Source organism: Globicephala melas, chromosome 12 (assembly GCF_963455315.2).
Source record: "Globicephala melas chromosome 12, mGloMel1.2, whole genome shotgun sequence".
NCBI lineage: Eukaryota > Metazoa > Chordata > Mammalia > Artiodactyla > Delphinidae > Globicephala > Globicephala melas.
Window position 1 is genome coordinate 79,481,606 of NC_083325.1, and position 16,985 is coordinate 79,498,590.

Below are 16,985 nucleotides of genomic sequence, written 5' to 3' on the forward strand. Positions count from 1 at the left end.
TTCCCTTTCCTCCCCAGAGCAGAATTGCTCACATTTCAGAGTAATGAGGATAATGGGTCTCCAGAGGGGAAGATGGGCAGCTTTGCCAGAATCCCTATATAAGAACAGAGTCTCCTATCTCAGGGCTCCTGAAACATGCCACTGCTGCATCACTTCTGTGTCAAAATGTGTAAGGAGTGGGTGTGCTTTCTTCAGAGTCTCCCTTCGCCCTCACGGACTGAAGGGGGGGCGCTGGTAACTTAGGACAGGGGGCTCCGCAAGATGAAGAAACTTGAGTCCCTGAATACATGGTAGAAGGCTGCTCACCCACAGATGCCCACACGGGACGGTGATGTAACTGAGCAAAGAATTTTTATTGCGTTACACCTCTTAAAATTCAAGTTTCCCCACTCTAGCATCTAATACTTTTTTTTAAAAAAACTGAAGAATAGTTGATTTACAGTGTTGTGTTAATTTCTGCTGTACAGCAAAGTGATTCAGTTACACATATATATACATTCTTGTTCATATTCTTTTCTATTATGGTTTACCACAGGATATTGAATAGAGTTCCCTGTGCTCTGCAGTAGGACCTTGTTGTTTATTAACATTACCTTAATTAATGCAAGTTGTAGTGTGGAAATAGCATTTATTAATTGCCTTTTATATGCCCAGTGTTGTGATGGGAAATTTCACATGCACTATCTCATTTAACTATGGCTACAACCTTGAGATTTAGTTATTTTTAATTTTTACAGGTGAAGAACCTGAAAATTAGATAAATTACATTTTTTTTTTTTTTTTTACAAGATCACACAACTAGTAAGAGACCAAGGTGGGACTGAAACCTAGCCTCTCTGGCTTTAGAAATCATGCTGTCCCTCCGTCAAAAGTTAATTATTTTATGATAGATTCTTTAAATAAATCCGGCTCACAATGCCAGGAGCAGCTGAGGACCAAAGCCAGAGATCTCCAGTATTCACTGGATTTCCTTCCTGAATTGTGTCTTGATCTGTGTCTCCTTGTTTTATGAATTCCACCATTCTTTGTTTATTGACCCTTCATTCCAGATTCTGGCCCTAATCCCCACCGGGGACATTGTTGCTTTCCTGATGGGTTAGATGTGTTCTTCTAAATCTGCTCTGTGGTCCTAGCCTTCTGGTTATGGGCACAGAGAGCAATGGGTGTGAGAAGCCCCATATTCTACTGTGGTTTTCTAGGACCTGTACTTGTCAAGACAACCCTGCTTCACCTCCCTTCCCACCAGGGAACGAGAGTGATGCTGCTATTATGAAAGTGTTTCCAAGGTGTTTCATGTTGCCTATTTTGCAGTACTTTGCCAGGCTCTTAAAGAATGCAATATAAAATTTTAAGCCCAGTAGTCAAGTAAAAGTTACTACATAATAGAACACTTAAATTATTGAGGGGACAGCATAATCCTGAGATTTCTCAAAGGAGTACTTGTTGAAGAGCTATGCCTGATCAGTGCAGGCATTGAACACAAGGATGCAGTCTAAAGTCCGTGTTTTTCAAGAACTAGAAAGGAAAATGGTTTGTTTTTCTAAACGGGCGTGTGCGTTTTTGCCTCCTCTACCAGATTGGAAGCTCCTCAGACAGGTCACCAAGGCTTCCTCTTGCTGGGTTTCATCTCACACCCAGACGGCTGATGTGCCTGTACTAAGTGCTCATAAATTCTTGTTGCTCTTATTAGTCCTTGGAGAATATACTGACCTTTCCCACACCAATGTCAGTGAGATGAATAAAGGCCATAAAACGGAATACATGCATAATACGTTGGGATTAAGTATTCATAATGACTCCTAAATGAATAATGCAGTTATTTCAATTAGATTCATTGTGCATCTGCAATGTGCCATGTTCCAAGATGTGCACTGGAGACCCAGTTCTGGCCTTCAAGAAGATTAGATACTAGCAGGGGAAGTAATCCTTCACAGAAGCAAAATTTAACCGTAATGGGGTACAAAATTGTATAAGGCCTGTAGCTATTAATGATATAGGTCCCTAAGTACAAACTTTCCCACCAAGAAAACTCCAGGATCGTATGGTTTCTCCAGCAAATTCTACAAAACATTTAAGAAAGAAATCTTCCATCAAATCCTCCAGGGAAAAGAAAGAGCAAGAATATTTCCTATTAGTTCCATGAGTCTAGCATAACTTGAATAGCAAAATCTGAAAAGAATATGACTAAAAAGAAACACGAAAGGTCAAGCTGACTCAAGAACTTGCATTTCTGAAATATCCAATTTGGGCATGACGTATTACCCTTCTGATATATTACAGAGTTCTGTTTATTCACATTTTGTTAAGGATTTTATATATGTATTCATGACAAAGATTTTCCATTTGAGACTGGGAACAAGAAAAGTATGTTCTCTCACCACTTTAACTTAACCCTGAGAGGTTTAGCCACTGCAGTAAGGCAAGAAGAACAAATAAAAGTTATAAGAATGGAAATAAGGAAATAAAACTGTCATTATTTGCTAATGATATGATTTTATTTTAGTAGATCTAAGAGGATATACAATGAAATTTGTAAAATTAAAAAGGGAGTTTAGTGAGGTTGTTAGGTTTAAGATAAATAAAATTAAAGGCAGTTCATTTTTTACATATTGTAACACATGGAAAATAAAGTTTAAATAGTTGCTGCTTACAATTAGAAAATAAACTTCTAGGAATAGATCTCAGAGATGTGCAAGTCCTCTATACAGAAAATTTGGGAGACATTAATGAAAACTGAAGTAAATTGATAAGTATTCCATTTCCACAGATTGGAAGACTCAATATAATAAAACTATCTATTCTTCCTAAATGTCTCTATAGATTCAGTGTGCTCCGCATCGAAATCCAATGGTTTATGTGTCTGTGTGAAGAATTTTTTGATTTATATGGGATAGAAAGGGCCCCAAATAGCCAATACATTATTGAAAAAGAGAACTTACTCTACTTAATATAAAGATTTGTTTTAGAGCTACAGTAATTAAGATAGCAAGGTTGTAATTAAAGGATAGACAAATAGTCACTTGAACAGACTAGAGAGCCTGTAAACCGACACACACACACACACACACACACACACACACACACACACACACGAGCACTTGATTTCTGATGCTGCAATAATTGGATAGCTATTTGGAAAAAAAGAAACTTGATACCAACCTCAAGCTATATGCAAAATCAGTTCCAGATAAATTGAAGTTCTAAATGTGAAAACCAAAACAATCAAATTGCTTGAGGAAAATTTAAAACTTCTGTTCAACAATAATCTCCATTTATAGAATAAAAAAGAAATCCAGAGGCAGAACACATGTTTGCAATACATGTAACTAACAAAGGTCTTTTATCTAGAAAATATAAACATTTCCTATGAATCAATAACAGAAATACATACAACCAGTAGAAAAAAAAACAGGCAAGATATTGGAACAGACATTCCACAAAAGAGGATATTTAAATGATTCATAAATAGATGATGGAAATGAATACACAGGCACTCAATTTTATTAGTTATCAGTGAAATGTCACATGTGATACCCCTACATACTCACCAGAATGGCTGAAATTAAAAAGGCAACCATTATCAAGTGTTGGTGAGGTTGTGTGATTTTATGTATTTACTGCTGATGGTTGTGTAAATTGGTACAGTTACTAAGTTACTAAGTTACTAAGTAACTTAGTAAGTAACTTAGTAACTTAGTAACTAACTTAGTAACTAAGTTACTACAGTTACTAAGAACATAGTTTGATGTCTTCTGCTAAAGTTGAGGATAGGTCAACTTTTGACCTATCAATTCCATTCCAAGTTATTCACCCAACAGAAATGTCTACCAGGTGATAAGGATAACTGTGATCATAACAGCTTTATTCATAATAGCAAAAACAACTCAAAGATACACCAGCAAAAAATTAAAGTGAAGACTGTATTCTAGCGAAAACAAGTGAAACACACAGCAAGCAAGACACTAGACGTAAAAAAAAAAAAAAGCATTCCATGTCATTATAGAGGTCAAAATAGGTACGATTAAGCTGGAGTGGTTAAGAATGTATAATTAGGGCTTCCCTGGTGGCGCAGTGGTTGGGAGTCCACCTGCCGATGCAGGGGACACGGGTTCGTGCCCCAGGCCGGGAAGATCCCACATGCCGCGGAGCGGCTGGGCCCGTGAGCCATGGCTGCTGAGCCTGTGCGTCCGGAGCCTGTGCACTGCAATGGGAGAGGCCACAGCAGTGAGAGGCCCGCGTACCGCACACACAAAAAAAAGAATGTATAATTTGGTATTAAAAATAGAAAATAAAACAGGGAAGTGATTACCATAAAATCAAGATAGCGGTTCTGTTAGGAGGGAGGGCCATGGTTGTGATTAGGAGAAGGTATTCACGTGGCTTCAGAAATGGAAGTGGTGTATTTCTTGACCTGGGTGGGAGTTGCATGGATGTTTAATTTATTAAGCCGTACGTTTATTTTTATCTGCTTTTCTGGATTGTGCTATATTTCACAGTAAAACAGTTAAAGAATCTATGTCTTTAGCTCCTATCACTTTTCTGAGCTTCTGATTTTATGGATTTAAATGCCTAATGGACATCTCCACTGACATGTTCCATTGGCACTTTAAACTCAAAACACCTCAAATTAAATCCATCCTACCTCCAGATCTGCTCTGCCTGTTGAATTCCCCAAGCAGGTGAAAACCTCCGTAATTCACTCCATATTCCAAGCCAGGAATCAAGATATCATCATGGCTTCCTGCCTTCCCTTGAATCACCACATTCAATAAAGTTCTGTTGATTTTACCTCTTAACACCTTTTAAACTTACCCTTCCTGTTCACTTAACTGCTGCCGTTGTGCTCACCACCATGTTATCTGATCTGTGTCACTCTAACAGCCTCCTGACTCTCCCTCTTTTCTCCTAGCTGTCTCTGTTCTGTCTTGCATGCTGTTATCAGAGAGTTCTCTTATAAAATCCTAATCTGATCATGTCCACCCCCTCATGAAACTTGCACTGGTTTATGCCACCTTACACAAATCATCCTTCACCTTTCTCTACAGGCTTATGAGTTATGCTCTTACAGTTCATGCTTCTGCTTATTTGCTTCTTATTTTATTCTGCTTCATGCTTATTTACTAAAGCTGTGGTGATTAAAGAACAAAGCAGTGGTATCAGCTGTCCCTCTCGCCTACGTATCTCCCTTCTCTTGTACCGTTACCGTAATTTACTCAAGTAACCTCACGTTAGTCTTGCAGTGCATAGATGCTCTTAGAGCACCTTTATATATACGTCTGTGTGGTTCGGTAATAATGTCCTCTGCTCTGAGCTCCAGGGAATATGACAGAGGAAGTACTCGATCCATGTGTTTTGACTGAACATTTTTGACTGAAAGAATTCAGAGGCAGTAAGTGTCACCTCTTGTGAGAAGATTCGAGAGACCTCATTGTCTGTCTGCAGTAGGCTTTGAAAGTTGATAGAATATTCAAAATGGAGAGAATGCCAAAACACAGGAGCAGAGACGGAAATTCGAGAGGTTCCACGGGAATGAGTGGTTGTTGAGTATTTATAAGTTTAGGCCTTATGTTGAAGGTTGATTTAAAGAAAATCTGCTGTGTCTGCAGTTAAGGCATCCAGTCTGACTGGGCTTGATGAGAGACATTATTTTCCGTTGATTATTTTTATTCAATACACAACAGAAAGACTACATTCCTGAACTGGCTGCAAAATCATAAATATTTAAATCCAACTTATTTGCCATGCATAGAAATAATCAAGTGATGAGAGCTAACTTATATGTTTGGTGACTTGCTTATTGATTTTTACAGCTCTAATCTAAATTCTATAGCAATTCACTGAAATGGCTTAGAGGGGATTGTTTTAATACAGCAGCAGATGGTAATATCACGTACACAAGTTCAAAGAACAAGAGATCAGAAAATTTCTGAGCCATCCTGTATCTCTATCTTCTAAATATCAGACAACGAAACAGTCTCAGGGGTCAAATGATACATTCACAGTCCCATAGCTAATTAGGGTCAACTGGAATCCAGGTCTCCTGACTCCCAGACCAAAGCTCTTCTCCTTTTAAGAATGTAATACACACGTCAGCTATTCATATAGGGAAGGAAGAGACGGCGTCCTACTGCTCTTTGATGTATCTGGTACAGATACGCAGACTGTTTACCCAAGTGGGTAGTGATAACAATGACAGCAAGAGTTTCTACTTATCAACCACTTATGTCCCAGGCCTGCCACACAGCTGGTGTGATCTCTCTCATCTCTGTCAGTAGTTTCGAAATAACCTCAGGCCATTTGGGCCCCTCCAAATGAGATTCCATTGTACATTGACATGAACAGGGCTGCTTACCACCTCTTCAGTCTCAGTGGTTCTTGTTACTTAGTATGAAATTTCTGCTTCTTTATACTTTGATGGAGGACTAGAATCGAGAGTATTACAATGTGAGAATCATGTAGTTTTCTCATTTATCAATTAATGTAACAAATGTTTATGAAATGCCTACCATCTTCAAGATTCTGAGCTAGATTTTGAAGTCCCTTGATGAGAGGCAGAATGGTAAAGAAAACACATGCCTCGGACAAGGCGAACTATTCACTAGTCCTGGGACCTTGGACAACCTACTGAATACCTGTATTTCAGTGTCCTTTTCTGTGCCGTGGGGATTGTAGCACTGTCATGAGGTTATTGTGTAGAATACTAGTTCCCTGCCCCCCACCCAGGGGTGATTTTGCTTCCCAGGGGACATCTGGCAAAGTCTGGAGACATTTTTGGTTGTTACGAGTAAGGGCCAGGTGCTACCACAGTGCGTAGGATCGCTCCAAATAACAATGAATTGCCTGTCAAAATGTCAGTTGTGCTGAGGTCGAGAAACCCTGATGTCTACATGCCCTAATGCATATGTAATAGGGGTGATGTGGTTACCACAGCCATGACTCATAGGGGACTTCCAACTGATCCCAGCCAGTGCCTCTATGGACGGGGTTATCCCCGCAGAAGCTGCCCATCAGCCTTCCCTCTGGAAGCTTACCCTAGGGGCCAGATCATTAAAAGGGCATTGTCCACAGATGATGGAGAAGTGGTGGGAGTGGGCAGAAGTGGTCCTTAGTTGGTAAAGCACAGCCCTGAGTCTGCTTGCTCTCAGCTCCCTGGTCCTCATCATGGAAAATTCTTCTTCTTCCCACTGTTGAACCAAAGGTTCTCATACTCTCCTGTCCAAGTTTATCTTCCACTTCTTCCCCCTCCTTGCCTAGCTGGTCTACCTGATCTCTGCAAGAAAAAGGGGCAAATAAACAAAAAACACTCCTACTAACAAAGGGCACTGCATTTTATAAACATACATAGCGATCCATCTTTTCGCCATTTGGGCCAGTGGCTTCTTCTCTCTTTAAGTCCTAATGGGCGACAAATACACAGTAAGAGGTGGGGGTAGAGGAGATAAAAAACCCTCTGAGAACTAGAAAGAGTGAGCAGGGAGGAGGAAGGAATATTCACAGTCACACAGTCATGACTGTGAGATACAGAAAGAGCACATGAGTTAGAATACTTTGCTGTGGGTCTGACATGGACTGCTTGCTCAATCACTGTCACTTCCTGGTTTCCTTCCCTCTGAGCAGAAGATAAACTCTGAGAGGTGGTTAGTGGGGCGACCATGATGGTTGGTTGGTTGGATGGAAGTCCACAGGGTAGAGGGCACCAGATCTGCCCGTGTGACTGAGTGCCCCGTGGCTCATGTCTCTGGAGTGTGTACTGTGTGCTGGGCGTGGTGCTGAACGCAGGCATGACTTATTTCATCTACGCCTCTTTTAAGCCCTATGATACAGTTGCTGTCACTACCTTTATGTTACCCGTGAGGATACTGGAGTTACGAGAGGTTAAGTGACTGGACCAGAATTATACCACTGGCAGAACTGAGGCTTCATCCAAGGCAGCCTTACATAAGAGACGATACTTTTCACAATAGGCTATACCAGCTTCCTTAATTTTGGTCCCCATGCCAACATAAAAAGAAGGCACATATGTACATTCATATAAAGCAAGATTTAAAGTAAGCATTTGAGGCAAAGGAAAAATTGCATGACTGTGTAATAGATTGTTTAAGGTTCCTCTATATTATCAGGTAGCATCAGGGATAGGATTTTTCTGCAATAAATTTTGTGCTTTCCACAAAATTCAAAGATATAATCATTTTCTTTGACCTTATTTATAAAAGTGATTCATTTTTTATTTAGCCTTTTATGAATTCTGCTTTTTTATATCAGATTGTCTTTCACACTAATGAGTAATAAATTATACTTTTGATCATTATGTTTCTTAAAATATATGAAGTTTCTGTTCATTATTAATTTGCAAGTGGAGTACCATTTCAGGTAGGGTAGAGGTTCTGAAACAATGATTTTTAAAATGCAGTTACCAGGGTTTGTATTTAGAACTAGGAACTCAGTATTTTTATAAACTCTTGCCAGTTTTATATAGCTTTACTTTGGTAGCTTCTCCCTGTGTGGAGCAAAGCGTGCTTACAGGCTGGTGTTGCATTTGGCTGTGCAGGTTGTGTTCTTTACGTGGGTGTGTCCACGGCCAAGGTGTGCTGATGCCGACACAACCTCTTCTGAGCACTGATTATGAACATCACTTCCCAAATCCATGTTCAGTGACATTACATCAGTAGCTTAAACTTGGCCATGGTGGGCATATGTACACTATAGAAACTGGCAACCTCTACAAATCAGAGAGCTGGTTGTTAAACATTGACCAGCACACTACTGGGTACAGTGAGGGGAGAGGAATTGGGGGATTAAAATTTAGCCCTTGTTCTGCTCTCTGATGTGGAGATGAGTAGGAAGGGGTTACTTTTTCTCACTCAAACAAAACTGCCTTCTGCTCAGAGCTGTACACTCACAAGGTTACATATCCTGAAGGAGGCATGTTTCCTGTTAGTTCACACAAAGGCCACAAGTGGGCTAGCAGCCACCCTGAGTTTAGAACAGTGGTTCCCAAACCTGGCTCATCATCATAAGCATCTTAAATTTTTTTTAATATAAATTTTAGGGCTTTTCAAAGATTTTGGCTTTGTTTATGTAGCATTCAATAATTGTTGCTTACTCACTCTTCTTCCTAACGGGCAAACTCCAGTTTTATTTGGGTGTTTACTGAGGCAGGGATGGGTAACTGAATTTCTATCTCCAGGGGTTAATCATGAATGACATAAACCAGTCAGGATGAACCCATCCCCCTTGCTTCTGATTTGTTTAAGGGTAGGCGAGCGACCCAGCTGTGATTAATTACACAAAGCTAATTAGGTTAAGTACATGAGGCTAATTACATGAGACCATGTCTGCTTCCAGGTTTCCAAGGAAGGTTCTAAATTTAAGAAAGACATGTAACTCCCTCTGCCTCTGCACATTGCTGAACATGGTATAACAGAAGCTATTTGAATGCCTGGAAGGGGTGCAAGCATGTTTGATTAACAAGGAGAATCAATTGGAAGGCAAAGCTGATACGCTCAGCATGGCATTGTGGAGGAATAAACTCAAAGCCACTGAATTAACCAGCGTTAAAAATGAGCAACCCCTAAACTTCCTATTAATTGTTTAAAAAAATTTGAGTGGGTATCTTCTGTCACTTGCAAGCGAAAGCAATTTAACCAATATGTCTAGGATGAAGCCTGGGAATCTGTATCTTAAACATTTCCCAAATTTTTGGAAAGCTCGGGAACCACCCATTTAAGTCTCCAGTAAAGTTTTCTTAAAGGTATGTCCAGATGTTTACCCACTTAGTTTTTGTGTGACCATGTAAGCCCCGAGGCAGATGGTGCCCCGAGGGAATAGTAGGAGGCCAGGAGCATCCCTGCCCATTGCCCCCACTATCCTGTAAAAATATCAGTGTCTACATGTGGCATGGTGTGAACAAGGTTGGGAAGTACTGAACTGTTGTGTCTAATACAGTGTTATGGAGAGAAAATAGGACTCAATCACCAGATAGCTGTGTAATCTTAGAAATGCACTTTATCTATTTGTTTCTTAGTTGTGCCATTTTTACTGTCATATCAAGTTGGCTATTTTAATGATCATGAATGCTAATAATGAGGATAAAATGCACAATTTGGATGTGACCTCCTGGCCACCCTGTTCTGTGCTTTTTCTTCCTCAGGCTGTGAGTGGTAGATAGGGGAGTAGATTGGTACCAGCTGTGCATTTGAGGGGAAGCACCTCCCCATTCATTTAACAGGGCACAGAGATAATGATAATAATACTGACAAGAGTTACTATTGTTCGGTATGAACAGATAGGTATTGCCAGCCCTTTAAAAGCCGTCATGCAGCACAGGTAGACTTGGGCAGCTGAGTTCGTAAGTCCAGTCTCCCTTCCTGGCTCCCTGTGCCCTTACTTCCTATAACATCATCCGTTGACCCAGGTCCTGATCCTTGATCCTTGGCGTCTTCTGTTCTGGGCCTCTGCTACTGAGACTTCCAGCAAAGACTGCTGCCTTCCCCAGGTGACTTGGAGCCTCAACTCTGCACCAAAAAAAAAAAAAAAAAAGAAAGATATTTACCACCAGGCAATTACACAAAAGGTATTAGTCTTATATTTTCAGTGAGAAATAATATCCACACAGAAAAGAAACCTTGTTTCCACCATCCAAAGATATTGAGTCTTAATGTTTTGTTATATTTCCATTCAGAATGATTTTTATATCCATGCTGTTATATTAAAAAAAAAAAACCCCACAAACCCCTCAGTCCAAAAATCTACAAAGCATCTCTGATCTTGTCTTTCCCTCCTTCACCTTTTAACATCCGATCCATCAGCAAGTCCTGTGGACTGTACCTCTCACTATATCTCAAATTCATCCACTTCTTTTTGTTTCCACTGCCGCCCCCCTCCCCCAGCCACTGTCATTTCTTACTGGGTCTACTCCAATAGTCTTCCAACTCGTCTCCTTGTTTTCACTCTTGTTTCATAGAATTCATTTTACTTTTCACAGTTTAAATTGAATCTTGTCAGTCCCCTCTAAAGAACTCTCCAGAGGTTTCCTGCTGCACCTAGAATAAAATCCAGATTCCTTTCAAATACGTTAAAAGACCTGGTATGGTCTGATCTGCCTACTTCTCCTCTCCTCCCCCCCTCATGGATTCTTTTCCAGCCATTTCACCCCAGGGCCTTTGCATTTCCTTTTCTCTCTGCCTGGAACATTAATCCTCTGGCTTCTGCAAAAGGCTGCTCCTTCCCAGGTCTCAAGGCTAATGTTGCTTCCACAGAATGGCCTGTCCTACTCATTGAACCAAAGGAGCCTCCCCAGCCACTTGCTACCAAATCACCCTGGTTTGTTTCCTTCTATGCACACATCACATTCTAAAATTACCTTTTAGAAACACTAAAAATGTTTTCTTTTTCCTGGAAAGTAAGATGGAGGAGAATCATGACCTTGCCTAACATGTGTTGCTGTACCCAGTGTTTCAAATGATTCTTGACAACATCTAATCAGTATCCAGTAAATAGGTATTGAATGAGCCAATGAACAAATGAATGAATAACTGAGATCATCGTGAGTATTCCTTTTTGTGTTTTTTCACTTTCTAAAATGTTAAGCTGGTATTTCTTAAACCTGAAAAAGTACCCACAGGACACCCCCTACCAAGGGTTGACTTATACATGAACAAATGTGAAGTGTATTTATGTTCCTTAAGCTTGTAATACTTACAGGACTCTAGAGCCAAAACACATTTACAAGCTGTATACTAACAAAGCTACAAAACAAATACAATTCAAACTGACAATATTGACTTTATGCAATAGATCATATTCTGATGAAACTAAATCACCAGTCACAGATGAATAAGATACGGATTCCTATGACCAGGTTCCTTTGAGTCCACAGGGCTGTCCTGTCATTTGCTCTGTGGCAGTCCCATTTTTTTCACAAGTTCCTCTCTTTGACTACCGCAAAATGAATTTCTGCATCGTGCTGTGACTTATATTTATTTGGAATGAGTGTGATACACTGGAAACACACCTTCTGGTCTTTTCTCATTAACCTTTTTCAGTTAAGTCCAGTCCTGCTTCTGGACGTGATGTGATCTTTAACCTAAAGTTAATGAGGCTAGTGGAACCATGTTTCAGGCTTGTTTTTAAGGAGATGCTTATCCAGATATTCCAGCCTAAATTTGCAATGTGTTGGGTTGTCCTGTTCCCTAGAATTCCAGGGAGGCATCTCCTGGAGAAAAGTAGTCAGAAGCAGGGATGGGACCAAACTTCCCAAGGGTCTGCAAGTGACAGCAAAAGCCCCACTTTGGGACTGGGGGCTTTGGGGTGGGGTCAGATGGTGAGTAGATGGGCTCTGAGAGAAGGCTGGACACATGGGGATGGAAACGCCTAAGAGGGGCAGGAGATGATCTCTTCCTCATGACTCAGCCAGCCTCTCCTGAAACACTGGAAAATCACTCACTGTTTGGGAAGATTGGACTCTCCTTAAAGAAGGTGGTGAGGATCACAGCTCTGCGTGGAGACGTTAAAAGAAGGGAATGGAAAGACAGGTGTGAGGGTAGGGATTGCCTGGCATGGCTCTGGATTCTTCTGCATCTAGGAAATGAAATTTATTTAATTCTCCAAATGATATCCTGTTTTTATATAGTATCAAACACACATCTCTTGTTTTTGTTTTGTTTTGTTTTTTTAAAGAAGATGTTGGGGTAGGAGTTTATTAATTAATTAATTTATTTTTGCTGTGTTGCGTCTTCGTTTCTGTGCGAGGGCTTTCTCTAGTTGTGGCAAGCGGGGGCCACTCTTCATCACGTTGCGGGGGCCTCTCACTGTCGTGGCCTCTCTTGTTGCGGAGCACAGGCTCCAGACGCGCAGGCTCAGTAGTTGTGGCTCACGGGCTTAGTTGCTCCGCGGCATGTGGGATCCTCCCAGACCAGGGCTCGAACCCGTGTCCCCTGCATTAGCAGGCAGACTCTCAACCACTGCGCCACCAGGGAAGCCCCCAACACACATCTCTTTAAGCATAGCATCATATATACCACACACCATTAAACACAATGTCTTGTGTGCATGGGTATTTTGGTATTTACATATTTATCATATTTAAATTTTATGTATTTATGAATTTTTCTATTTATAATATTATAAATTTATATCTAGAACTTGATGTTTAGAATAAATTTTAAAAGCACAACTAATTAAAAATTTAAAAAGTCTAACAAATATCTCCAACGTTACAAAATCCAATCTTATATTTGCATACTTATAAAACGCGTGACTGTGTAAACACATTGCTAGGGCCTCCCCCACTCCCCTTGGGCTTTGGAAGAGCTCAGTGGGAGTGAGGGGCCCTGAAGCTTATGCCTCATTAGCCTCACAGTGTATTTGTTGTCTATTGCTGTGTAACAAATTACCTCTCCACCACCACACTTAGCTGCCTAAAACAACAAATACTTGTTATCTCACAGTTTTTGAGGGTCTGTTAGTACCCAGTTGTAAAGCCTGTTTGAACCCTGGATCATTAGCTTCCCAAATCCATATTCTTATCCCTATAACCTCTACAGCTCACAACGCTTCCAGCTTACTCATACCTCCTGGCTTTGTGCAAACTGCTTTCTCTGCCTAGAACATCCCTGTCCTTTCTCATGTGTCTACCTGGCAAACCTACCGATGCTACCAAACCTACCTAATTCCTGCCTCCTTCATGGAGCCTCATTCAATTCTCTGGAATGACTGGACTTTTCCTTCCTCTAAACTCCTACTAAACTCTGCCTTTTTCCCATTTAGAAAAGTTCTCACAGACTTTCAATTGTTTGACTCCAGGGACCATTTTTTTCTATCCCCAAATTCCCAGTAGCTGGCAAAGCCCTGACATGAGGTCGACCCCAGTAAATGTCTGCTGTGTGAACAAAAGGTTTTCGTGGACTGGGAGAGGCAGGACTCATTTCTAAGGCCATACACCCATTGCATTTCTGTGTGATTAGTATTTAGTTAATAATCGGAGCAAATCACTGGGACCACAGGGACGCTGCTGAAATTTACCTCATCTAGAGAAAGGCACTCGGACAGCTTAAACCTCAGTAAACCAGGGACCACGTGCTCCCTATTTATATCCATAGCAACCACATTCGGCAGATGACTCCCGTCCTCAGAACCTCTTTATGCCAATGAAAGCCATAAAATACAAAAGCTTTATCAAGTGTGTTGCACCTGCCGACCACCAGAGCTCCAACACGTGGCTGCCCACAGCATCATGGAACCCACTGGAGTTGCTCATCGGGCAGATGGGTCTCAGGTGGCAGAAAGAGCACACGTGTATTAGCAGAGCCCACCTGTCTGTTATCCCCCAAGAGCACCCATCTTTCCGGATGCCAAATGTATACACTTTATTTTAATAATTTTCTTTCTTTCTGTAAATTGAAATACTGTATGTGGGACCATGTGAACCTGGGTGTAGTAAGACACAAAAGGAAAATTCCAAGCCTTTTTGCTCGGGTCCCCTTCACCTTGGGTAGAACGATTCGCTTGCTTCTCCTGAACCCACTTCACTTCCTGCACACCGACCTTTTCTCATACATTTCTCTCGCTCCTGACTGCCTGGGGGAATTTGAAACATTTCCTTGTAGGAATTCTACACATAATCTCATAGAAGATTAACTCAAATTCTAGCACTTCCATGTTGCCCTCTCTGATCACCGCTGCTTTCTCCCTTTTGGGAATTCCAGTGGTGTTTGCTGTTTGGTGCTCAGTCTAAACCACACTTCTCAAACTTTCATGTGCGTGCACTTCACCTGGGGGATTTGGTAGAAGGTGGGTTCTGATTCAGCAGTCTGGAGCCTGAAAGCCTGCATTTCTAACGAGCTTCCAGATGACTTCCTTGCTGCTGGTTCCTGAACCACACTTTGAATAATAAGGGTTGAGACTACTTGGATTTGAGCATTTTCCTCTCTCTTGACCTCCCACCTCTTCATTTCATTTTCTGTAAATATTTCCTGGGCATCTTCTAGATTTTATACTTAGTGCATGAGATGTCATTTTAGAGGTAACGGTTAGCTCTTCATAGCTTTATTTATATTTTTGTTTGCAGTTTTCATTTCATTTACTTATATATTTCTACTTTTACTCATATTTAGATTTAGGGTTTTTTTCTTTAAGCTTCAACCAACTGTAATGTCCTTGAAAGCAGATGATTGCCTACAATAGCAAGGTGGTATTTTTAGCGAAAAGAGCAGGCATGCTGAAATCAACAAGTCTACGCTCGAAACCCAATTCTCTCTCTCATTTACTACACCTGAGATTTGAGCCGGTTCCTTAGCCTCTGAGCCTCAGTGTGCTCACCTGAGAGGCAGGGCTAGTAGTCGCTGTGGGCGTGGAATAAGACGCTGCTGCTTTCTTGCGCGGTGTCTGGCGCAGGGTTTGGCCCCTCCGGCCCTGAGACGTGTTCATTTCTCCCCACGTGCTTGGGACCGATCGGCTCCGGACATCCAGGGGCTCAAGATCTGGGTAAGTTGGGCAGAGTGTCAGAGAAGGAGTGTCTCCTGGAGACTTAGTTTCCTTCTGCTCTGGTTCTCACTTTGAATCTTTAGTTGAAAGATTTGGTTCGCTGGCAAATATTTACAATGTTGTTGTTTTTTAAATTTTATTTGAATCAGTGCTTTGAAATTCTCATTTGAAGCTCTGAGGAAAGATGGTTGATCCTGTAACTAAGGTTTAAGAAAAACCATGCACTTCAGGTATCATAAAAAAAGTAAAAGCTAGTATGTTTTTATTGCTAGTTAATTTACCACTCAAATGTGCTGCAATTTCAACTTCTTTTAAAAAATTCTACTGTTACTTGATTTTGCTTTTCATTTGAAAAGAATGAAATAATCACTGGGAAAAATTTCAAACCTCAGAGAGCTATAGTAGGACATGGGATTGGACCCTGGCCTGCTGTAGGAAAGCAGAACTGTGTGTTAGTCCTGTTTTCTTTAACTTACTGTGAGATCTTTATAAAAATTACTTTTAATCTAAGCTCTGTTTCCTCATTATAAAATGAATGGGTCAGACTAAATGATCTGTAAGATCCTTTTTTGCTCTTAAAAAAAAAGGCAACTCTGATTCTTATTCATTTAGTTACAAGTATTGGGGAAATGAAAACTTCAGCCAAGTAAAACAACTTCTTTATAAGTTTTGCAAATGAATAGTGTAAATGAGATTATAGGAAGAAATGTTTTAAATGCTTGAGAGAACACTTTCAAGTAATTTGAAGCCCTTGAAGAATATGGATTTAGATACAAAAAAATTGATTGGCTAATTGCAAACCATTCGTAGCTACTCATTAATGCATGCCCCAGCACACACTTTGCTTAAATCGAGTCCCCGTAGAGTCTTGACAGGAATGAAAGTATACTTTGTTAAAAAAAAAAAAAATCCTATCTACAACTTATGTTTGTTTTTCTAATTCAGCTTGTGTCAGAGCAATGTCACACCATGTTTCCAAGCACAGGCTCTGGTCCCAGATTCTGGGGTCGAACCCTGGCTCTGTCACGTACAGCCTGTGTGACCTTGGCCAAGTCACTCAGCCCCCTGCAGAAGAAGCTTCACAACTGTACCCACTTCATAAGTTAGTGCTGAGGATTCATGCAGTATTATATTTAGAAGTTTGCCTGGTATAGTCAAAGTTTGATAGTTGGTATGTTATTATGATCGCTTCATTTTAGTGATTTGCTTTAGGTATGATCTATAATCTTATCAATCTACAATTTTATATTTATAACTGAGGTTTTATCCTTCAAATGTCCACGGCCTATTCATGTTGCTCACATTGTTGGAGTTTTCATAGGGGAGTCACACCATGTGATGGGAAGAAAATGGATAGGGACAAGAAGGTGTCACTTGGCCATGTCACCTCATGAATTTGCCATCTTCATCCGTGAATAAGATGGTGGGGTGGATTAGATCATTAGGTTTGGTTTGCTTAACTAGGGATTTATCAGTCTTTGGAGGGCTGATGTGTATGCAAA

General features: G+C 40.7%; 1 protein-coding gene across 1 annotated transcript in view; it reads left to right on the forward strand.

Moving 5' to 3' along the window:
* Window positions 1-15,389: 15,389 nt before the first annotated feature.
* The window catches only part of LOC115846062 (uncharacterized), a 329,078-nt gene continuing 327,482 nt past the window's right edge, over window positions 15,390-16,985 (forward strand). Inside the window, exon 1 of the transcript XR_009566173.1 lies at window positions 15,390-15,483. The gene's annotated coding sequence lies outside the window, so the exon portion shown is untranslated. The remainder of the gene's footprint in view (window positions 15,484-16,985) is intronic.